Source organism: Acartia tonsa, chromosome 15 (genome assembly GCF_053477335.1).
Source record: "Acartia tonsa isolate MP-2025a chromosome 15, ASM5347733v1, whole genome shotgun sequence".
NCBI classification, from domain to species: Eukaryota; Metazoa; Arthropoda; class Copepoda; order Calanoida; family Acartiidae; genus Acartia; species Acartia tonsa.
This window is the reverse complement of record NC_137274.1, coordinates 10836349-10845895: the sequence shown is the minus strand read 5'-3', so window position 1 is coordinate 10845895 and position 9547 is coordinate 10836349.

Genomic DNA, 9547 nt, shown 5'->3' with positions numbered 1-9547 from the left:
GGGCCCGGTAGTCGACAGCCCAGCGGGTGCTCCCGTCCTTCTTCTTGATGGGCACCAGGGGGCTGCTCCAGGCCGAGTCAGAGGGCTCTATCACTCCTTCCTTCAGCCAGGTATCCAACTGGCTTTCCAATTCAGCCTCCTTCAGGGGGTTCAGATCACAAAATTTCTGGCGGATCGGCTGGGTCCCAGGCTTTAGTCGGAGTTGCAGCTCTACTACATCGGTGCAGCCTGGGGTAGAGTTCGAAAATACGTCTCTGTACTCTGATATCATCGTCCAAACCTCCTTCTTGAGCAGGGGGTCCTTGCGCAGGAACTCGTTCTCCTCCAGCTCAAGGTCTGCCCACAGCTGCTGCATATCTGGAGGTTCAGAAGGTTCTTGAATGGAGTGGAGGCGAGGGGGAGGCTCATCGGAGACCTCCAGGATGTCGGGTTTCACCAGCTCCCCTGCCACAGGGAGGCCGGCGTCCAGCAGGAGAGGCATCTCCCCCTCATTGACCACCAGTACTCGGAACATGTTGGCGGAGCCAGGCTGGTGCGCATACAGGCCTTCTGGGATGACAAGGTACTCCCCAAACCTCTGTTCCGGGGCAGACAGCTGGATGGCGTCTTTGGTACGGTGCCCCACCAGTTCAACGGGGACAGCCATGATGCTGCGCCCAGGCAGGGCTACCCGTTTGGCCGTCCGAAGCTGGGGTGGTTGGCCATTGGCTGGAGTGACGGCATTCAGCTTGTAAGTAGTTGCTGGCGCGGGGCCAGCCTTGGCTCCGGGGGCGTCCGGCCGCGACTTGACGGGCTCGGCGTCGGAAGTGGCTGAATCACGTGGGTCGGGTGCGGCTCTGAGTGCATCAGGCCACTGGACTTGGTCTTGGACTTAGCTGACCGCAGCGCGACAGGTTCGGTCCCGGGGCACAATGGGTTTTTTGGATGTTTTGGGGATTTTTTAACTTTATGAGTCACAAATACCAACAAAAGCTTATTTTATCTAAAAAAAAAGTTAAAACCTTTCATATACAGGTTATAGCTTATGTAATATAACATATTATATACATATTATTGTGATTTTATATAAGAAAAATGTCCCTAGAACTAATCTACTCATATAGTTAAAAGTTCGAAATTTCTGATATTATTCATATTAAAAAAAAAATTATTTTAACATCGACTGAGACCTCAATTAAAACTTTTGGAGAGTTTTTAAGGTGTATATGATTAATATACATAATATATTATTCTAAGTTATCAATAAATAGTATACAGGGCTCGGCAGCTGCGCATCAGCTGTGACTAAGCCGTAAATTTAAACCCATTTTGATGCTTTAAAACATTTTTGATAAAAGGGATTGTTATACTTGAGTCAGGTTCGAACTTTCAGTTGATATTTAAAATTGTAAATGGTTTCCCTGAGGTATACAGGCTACCGAGCCCTGCAAACATACACCATACAAAATAGGAAAAAAATGTGATGTTCTTCAAGATTTTGTATGCATTCTCAATTCGATACTGATTTTAAGTAATGATGTTTATAGTAAATATATTCTTCTATTCTTCTGGAGTCCAGAGGCTTTTTATTTAAAGGGACAGCGAAGCGCTAGAAAAATAGCCTAAACCCATCCCAAGTCTTAAATTTGAGAATAAATTAGCATAAAACCAACACAGGATTAATTTAGAGAATCCAATCGGTTCAGTATTCACTGAGATCTTAATCTTTGGACAAAAAAAGCATACTACTTTATATTATAGGATATCTAAGAGTTTTTTTTAATGTATCGTGGTATTACTTATACAAAAGTTTTTTTTAACTTCCTTGTTGATCGTTTTCTTTTAATTATCTGCTATTACTTATCAAATATGACTTTTTAAACATTAAAAAAAATATAACATATGATATCAGTCCGTAACGCTATGGGGGAAATGTAATTTTCACAGCTAAAATATATGTGCATCTAATCTATACATTATCTTGTCCGTTTATCTGTCATGCTTCAAAGAAGTTTTTGCATATTATCTCTCTCTTTTTATGTTAAACAACTGCTCTATAACTCAATTTGCCTTTTTGTTTATGCTAAGTTTTTTGGTGCTTTATTACTTATGGATGTTGTCATCCTTATTATATTGTAAAATCTTTTTTAAAAGTGAAGCTTTTCTATAATTAGGGTCCGTCCGTACGTCTGTCAATCTGTTTGGAACGGATAACTTTTTTTCTTTAATATAAGCATGTTAGAATTGTCTTATCAAACTTATCATATTTTGCATGGTGATTCCTGTAGTAGTTACGCACGAATTAGAATGTGTAGCAACTCTATAATCATAACCAGAATGTCCACTTTTAACATGGCAATTTTTAACTGTTTTTAACAACAAGTTTTTATATGATATAATTATCAGATTGATCTCATTTTTGGAATACTGATTTCTAGGACAACAAAGTACAATGTTATAAGCAAAGCATCTCTATAATCAAGTCCTAAAAATGTAAGTATGTCCTTAAAAATTATCCTGTAATTATTAAGTTTTTCAACAAATTTACTTACATTTATGTTCAACTTTTATACATTTATGCTCTGATTATTTATGACAATCTATAAGTGTTAATGTTCGTTTTTCCCACCGTCTCAGAGCTTCGCTTTAATGGATGTTGTCATCCTTACAATTTTCAAATTTTAATAGTTGGATGGAAAATTTTAGTAATACAGTAAATAAAAGTGGATTTAGGGACTACTATAAATTTAGAAACCAAGGCCATTGAAAGGAAAGAACAAAATAAATTAAGTATTTCAAACAAAGTTAAAGGACAGACAGAAAAAAATAGTGGCTTAGAAATCAAATTTAATTTAAATGTTTCAGAAATACAGAAAGGAAGAAACACGCACATTTATAAAAATTGAGCACCTTTGTTATTAAACCAACTAAAAACTATTTCATAATAATCATTGTATATATGTTTTCAGTATATCCTATAATATAAAGTACTAAGCTTTTTTGTGTGTAGCGAAGGATCTCACTCACCACTGAACCGATATGGTTCTTCTTTGGAGGGAAGCTTCTTATAGGATGGTTTTAGGCTATTTCATTTTTATAAATAAGCCTGGGTATTGTTTTAAGCTATTTTTCTGCCCTTCTATATCCCTGCGAATACCCTAGATGCTAGGGGCGCAGACGTTAGTTTTATATAGAGTAGATTACCATCAATGAGGTAAATCTTTACCCCCCTCCCCCCCCCCCAAAAAAAAAGCTGTCTATCTAAAATTACAGCGAAGCTTTTCTATAATTAGGGTCAGTCCGTACGTCCCTGCGTCCGTAACGTTAGCTTTTTCGTTAACTTAGGCATGTTAGAATTCTTCTATTGATTCCTGTATTAGTTCTGTAAAGCGTATCAACCCTATAATCATAACCATAATGTCCATACGTTTATGTTGATTTTTACCTTATATTATAAGTACAATATTATAAGCGAAGCATCTCTATAATCAATTCCTAACAATGTCCGTATACCCTTAAACAGTAATTTATATTTAAGAACTTTTGCAACAAATTTAGGAAAATTTTTGACAAGACTTATTTATATATATTTTACATATTCACGCTCTACAAGAGTTAATGTTTGTCTGTCACCCCGTTTCAGAGCTTTGCTTTTATAAATGTTGTCATCCTTGTTCAAATATAAATCAACTGGTTGTCAGACCATTACCGATAGACTGAAGGACTTAGTAAATTATAATCTGGATGCTTCTTAGTATGGTAATAAAGTCTTTTAAATAGCAGCCGAGAAATTCACGTTCCCTAATACTGTTTCTAACGGACAGATGTACCGACAGACAGACGTATCATTTACAGAATAGCTTCGCTATTAAAAACGGAAAGGTAACCTTTAAAGATTAAATATGTGTGTTATTAAATTATATAAATTTTTAGTAGTTTGACTTCATAATGGTATTTAATTTATATTAATACAACTTCACAGTATCTATTTTCTAAGCTGGATTTCTCATTTGGGGCTACGAGGTGCCAAGAGTTATGAACTAATCTTGAATTATGAATACTTGAATTTAATCAGGGCCTAAATAACTTTTGGCACCTCGTAGCCCCAAGTGAGAAAAACCTTTAAACGTAAAAAATACATGTTATTTTAAGATGCAATATTAGGTGTTCTTGGATTTTAAATTACAGATTTATGACAACTTTTCTTATTTTTCTTTGCATTTTAAAGTAGAAACATCTGTATATATCAATGAAATATTGTTACATATCATTTAATCAGATTTTTACACCAATTTACTCTAGGAAAAAGTAGGAAAAGCAATGTATGATGATTTTAATGAAAAAATTCACTTTTTAAAAATATTCCTTTGACCACGTTCAGCAAAACGGCTGTATTTTGCCTAATTTTGTAGTATATAAAAAAATCTGTTGCATGGCAACTTTTGAATGGTAATACTAGCCCCTGGGACATTTAACTCAAAATTGAGGAAATTTAAAAAATGACCAAAAATCCCACTGTGCGGGGGTGGCTGGATCCCGCGGACCGAGCGCGGCTCCGAGTGCATCAGGCCGCGACTTGACGGGCCTGGTCTCGGACTTATCGCCGAGTGCATCGGACCGCGACTTATCGGGCTTGGCCGCTGGGGGCCCCAGGTAAAGGGGGCCAGGTGGACACGGCTGGCCGTTGATAAATGTATCTGCAGAGAAGATGGCCTCTGGAGGGCTGGAAATCTCGGGGAACGTCGTTGGCAGGCTCTCCAGGGGCACCAGGGGCACTGGGGGCACTCCCATGGCTAGCAGGTTGGTCCCCTTGTGGGCTTTCAGAGCGGTATCCACCCAGTGTGTCCCTCTCTGGACTACGCGCGGCTGCTCCGGCAGGGGGCCGGGCAGGTGCCCCTCGTAGCTCAACTCTCTCTCGGCGGTCTCCCGGTCCACAGGGACGCCGCGGAGGGGGATGAACTCCCCATGCACCCACAGACAGGGGGTTTGCATGTCGAAACAAAGCCTAGTTCCGAATTCACGCAAGAAGTACCCCCCTAAGTTCAGTGGGTGCGAGAGATTCCGTACCACAGTCACGTGGTACAGGTGAAGTATGAGAGTATGACTAACTGCCATATACAACTCATGTAACTTCCCAATTACCTGGAGGGGCTGCCCTTCCTCATTAGCCAGAATCAACCATGGCATCAACCTGTACGTGCTGGGCAGGGTCGTGAGTGGGAACCTCACCCTGATATGGCAGGGGAAGTGGAGGTCCTGGCCATTGGACAAGGGGGCCTCCCGTTCTGCCGGTGTCGGGCGGAACTTCGGCGGCAGTCGGGCCGCAGCTATGGTGCTCTCGCCTACCATAGTGGGTGCAAACCTCTGGGGGTGGTCTACACTTGAGCTTCGAATCACTTGAGCTTTTTTAAATCACTAGGTCAACAATTAATACTTTATCACTTGGTTGACATTTGGGAATACTTATATATATTTATCACTCGGAGCTCTGAAAGGTGATTCTGGAAGCAATGGCAGCAGGGAATGCTCGTCCTGCAAGCGCCGGTAGGTGGTGTCCTGGGCTGGTTCCAGCGACACGGTCGGGGTTAGAAGCAGCAGCGGCAGGGAATACCCGTCCTGCTAGCGCCAGTGGTTCGTATCTGGAGTGGTGGCGGCAGGGAATGTCCCGTCCTGCAGCGCCGCGGGTTCGAATCCAGGTAGTGGCGGCAGGGAATGTCCCGTCCTGCAGCACCGTGGGTTCGAATCCAAAAAGGTGGCGGCAGGGAATGTCCCGTCCTGCAGCGCCGTGGGTTCGAATCCAGAGAGGTGGCGGCAGGGAATGTCCCGTCCTGCCGTGCCTTGGGTTCGAATTCTGCTATCCGTCGCAGTTGGTAGGCCTTACTTGTGTGCTGGAGCTTCGCAGCCACACATTGCCTTCTCGGGGAGACCAGCTACGCAGCTGTCCGTCTCGTAGGTTTGGCCTGGGTGTCCTGGGGCTTGTCCCAGCTACACATGCCAAATTAGACTCGGTTCTGTAGCCGTCTGGGCTAAGTTATCCGATCACCGTGGTTGCGCACCTAGCGCAGCTCCCAAACGGTGCGGAAAACGCCGTTAACTGGCGCTTTTAGCAGGCCAAATCTGCCTGCAGTAGGCCAGATGCCTATGTAATGCGTTCAAAAATGATGGAAAATTGACCTAAAAAGGCCGTCTCTCGGGTCAGTTGGCTTCTTAGTTGGCGGCTGACTGTCCCATTACTTGCAAAAGGGTCCAATCAGAGATAGAATTGGCTAGTTTTAGCAGGGCTCGATTGAAACACGCTGACACCAAGTTGTGGTAGGGTGAAGCGTTTCAACCCTACAATCGCGAGTTCGATTCAAATGAGCCCCTAGCCTTAAAGATTCTATCAATAAATAACTAACAGTAGTTGCTACTAAGGATATATATTTTAGATTGAATACATTTACAATAGGATTACTACTATATATACACAATTAGATGATAAAATAGGTTAGGTAGAAGGGGGTGTGGGGAGCTGAGGGCGGAGCCCTGTTTCGGTGAATATTTGTCGGGTAAGCTTCAGCAAGGGGAAGGCAGACATCTCCCGGCAAGACAGGTGACTGGGGCTTGGGGTTGTAGAGGGGCTGCGCCCCTTCTACTATCAGAGATGTCCAATTTGACCGCTGCTTGTGAGGTGTCGGCAAGGCACCGAAGGGGCCGGGTGAAGTGGTGATAAACTAGGATTAGCGCTGGGTTGTGATTTGATAAGCCGAAGCATAGCAACTCTATGAAAGGCTTGTCCGTATGATGCCGCCCTACTACAACCTCCCCTTCAAGGGCTGCGGGACCACCGGGACATCAGGCCTTGAACCATGGGGGGCGGCAGACTCTCCCTGGGGCACAGCGCGGTGTAGGACAGCCCGGGCTACACAGGCCCCTCGGGAAACTCGTTGCTCTGTCTGACTGTGGTTGGAGATCAGCATGGTCAACTCCCGGTTGGCTCCCAGCTGAGGGTTGGCCCTACTACACTAGTTTTCAATAACTGAGACATAAACACTAAAACATATGAGTAGAGAATCTTGGAATAGACAACATCCATAAGTAGCGAAGCTCTAAAGATATGGATGTACATCTGGAAAAAATCAACTATAAAAAAAAACATTAAATAAAAATAAATCGCAAAACCTTATAAAATTTTAATTTGAAAATCTAGGAATTGATTAAGAGCAAATTTAACGAAACTGTGGAAATATGTAAAATGTGACCTTACTTAATACCTAAAAATTTCAGGCGTCTATCTTAAAAAAGTAGCCAAAAAATCCTGTTTCTCTAAAAACATTTCAGTTGACAGATGGATATTTTAAATTATAAAGTAGCTTTGCTACTAAAAATCATAGTTTACTATTTTTGAAAAGCAGTTCTCAATAAAAAAACATAATCACATATTAGCAGAGAATCTTGTTATAGACGAAATATTTTAGAGAACATAACTAATATACTTTTTCTATCAACAAAAAAATTTATATAGGAATAGTTATTTATCGCATGATATTATAGACAGCTTTTCGCGGAAATAAAACTGAAAAATTCTGAGATTAAAACTAATTTTGTTTGCCCTGAGGGGCAAAAGGCATTTCCTAACAAAAGCGTATTTATATTATGATTTTTATGTAAATATTCCTGTAATATAATACAATATATACTTTTTTTTAGTATGGCTGAGAACTGATTCTAATAAATAAGATATAATAAAGCACAGTAAGTACTACATGTTGATTCCAAAACATGTTTTTGTCCTAAAGTTTGTACTTATCTATAATGCAAAGTAGAACGATGTCTGTCTGTCTGTCTGTATGTCTGTTTGTTTGTCTGTTTGTTTGTTTGTTTGTTTGTAGCAAAGGATCTCGCTAACCGCTGAACCGATCGGTTCTCCTTTACAGGGAAGCTTCTCATAGGTCCCGGAAAGGTTTATAACTATTTTCCCTAATCCCCCCTAAAAATGAAAAATCCTATCCCAATTTTTTTTTCTTTTTCTAAAACTAAAATTAAAATAGTTGGGTCGACTACCCCCCCCCCCCCCCCCCCGCCCGAAACAAAACCCCCCCTCCAAGAATTGTTTTTTACAAATTTTTCTTTTAAATCTATAATAAGAAAAATTTGTTTGATCAAACCTCTTGGGGCAAAGCCCCTAGAGGCTAGTGGCGAAGCCGCTAGTTTCTTAATAAAATATTAGTTAGAATTTATGAAATCAACTACTCTAACAAATCTCTATTTAAAACATATGATTGAACAAAAAACTAACTTAAAGACTAGTAGACACACACACACATGCACACACACACACACGCATTTTCGCTTAACATGGCAAGGTGAGTCTCAATCATACCCCATTTTTTTAAAATTGAAATATGGGAGGGGTAGAGTTTTTTATTTGTATATTTCTCTAGGTCTCTATTTAAACATATGATTAAAAAAAACTAGCCTTTCTCTTAACATTGCATGGAGAACATCAAACAACTCCCATTTAAAAAAAATGAAATATGGGAGGGGGGTTGAGATTTTTATTGTTTATTTCTTTAGGTCACGTTAGGGTACTGAGTAGCCCCGCAAGGTTGGGGCATTAAGGCATTACAGCTGTAGGAGCTAGGTACAAATTTTCCCCTCCAATTTGATATTGGATTTGTTTTTAAATTAGGAGGGTGGTGGGGGGGAGTCAATACTCGACAGACACACAGTGGGTAAGCTTTCTCTTAGAATCTTATAGCTGTTACACACACAATCTTTTTAAAAGCAAAGTGAGTCTATACTCTATAATTCTAAATGTCTGTCTGTCTCTCTAAAACATTTTAGAACACATGTGATTTTATTTAGATGATTGATTTTTTAAATAAATAACTGTACTTTGGATGAGTATAAATAATTTATGGGGAATAAAATGTGTGTAAGACTGAGAAATAATATTTATTTTAATGACCTTACTACAGAATTATGTAATTTCTTGTGAATATTTCTCTAACCAAAAGACTCCTACTCTATAATTTACTTTGTCTCCACATATATCAACAAACAATTCAATTGTGTTCTTTTTTTAAAGTGAAGCTTTTCTTTAATTAGGGTTGGTTTGTACGTCCAAAACGGATAGCTTTTTTGATTAATTTAGGCATGATAGAATTATCCTATCGATTTCAAACTTTGCTTGGTAATTCCTGTAGTAGTTAGGAACGATTTGGTAAGTGTAGCAACTCTATAATCGTTACCAGAATGTCTGTTCGTCCATGTTAATGTTAACTTTTTTAATGACAAAATTTTATGTGAATGAATTATCCGATTTATCTGATTTTTGGAATACTGATTACTAGGACAACAAAGTACAATATTAGAAGCGAAGCATCTCTAAAATCAAGTCCTCAAAATGTAAGTTTGTCCTTTAATAATATCCTGTATTTACATAGTTTTTCAACAAATTTACTTACAATTTTGATTTTACTTTTATACCAGGAATAAGGTATAACCAACAAGCAAAATAAATATAAAAAAAATATTTTGGGGGCAAATGGAGAGATCGTCAATTTTACGATGTTACAACAACAGC